Here is a 1,038-nt window from a genome sequence, read left to right on the forward strand (position 1 = left end):
AGATAATAATTGTGAAGTGGCTGGGAATGCATAGTGACTGGGAAACCTTTCAGTCGACCTGCGGAAGTATTGGGTGCCTCAAACAGAAAAAAAGCAAGGTATTTCAAATATATAAAGCTAGGATCCCAGCAAAATGACTATGACATGTCAGCCGTCTTGGGCAAACCGATAAACCGACACCTTGAGCGACTTGTGGATCTTTTGGTTTAATTCACTGGAGCGTCCTCCTGTGTGTGAAGATTGGTGTGCTTGGGCGTCACCTTGAAGTTGTTGCAGCAGATCCCTCTTGAGTAAAATCAGTAAAATCTTGAACGCGTCACCATCGTGGCGTTCGATGTGTCACTGCCTAGCCTATTGCGCTTCCGTGTTTTCACGTCACTCACACACGAGAAAATGCGCTCTTCGTCTGCGTATGTGGGATAGATAGACAAAGCTTTGCGAGTTCCGTCACACTTCTGAATTGTGGCTCGCCTTTCAAATCTTTCATTTCCCCGATATCCTTGCAACGACGTCAATATTCAGTACGCGAAGAGAAGCTTTTTGTGCTTCTAAAAGAGAGGCTGGGAGCTGCCTCCATTCAACCTGAACATCGCGTTTCTTTAATATCTCTGCAAACAACTTCGCCAGCTCGGAGAGCGATGTCACCTGTTCATGTCCTCGATATGATAAGGCAACATCAGCCCTAAGCAACGACACATCTTTTATATGCGGGTCTTTGTAGGGCAGTCGAGTCTTCAGCTGTTGAACGGCGGTGACGTAAAACTGCAGGCATATCTTTCTGAACTCGCCCTTTCCTGCGCAGTCCCCTTCAATCAGAGCCAGTTGTTCCTCACATTCACTTACTAGATATATTTGTTCAAGAGGAACGCATGTGCCAGGGTCGCTTTCATTCACCTCGCAGCCCTACATCTGCAGCTGTTTCGATGTGACGAAATTCACCAGGAAGCTTTTTTAGATGTGAAGCATCTTATAGCGGAGTTCAATCCGGTGGTGGTGGTGTGCGGCGTGACAACCCTACTGCGTATGCGCAAACCTTCC

This window comes from Rhipicephalus sanguineus, chromosome 6 (assembly GCF_013339695.2).
Source record: "Rhipicephalus sanguineus isolate Rsan-2018 chromosome 6, BIME_Rsan_1.4, whole genome shotgun sequence".
NCBI classification, from domain to species: Eukaryota; Metazoa; Arthropoda; class Arachnida; order Ixodida; family Ixodidae; genus Rhipicephalus; species Rhipicephalus sanguineus.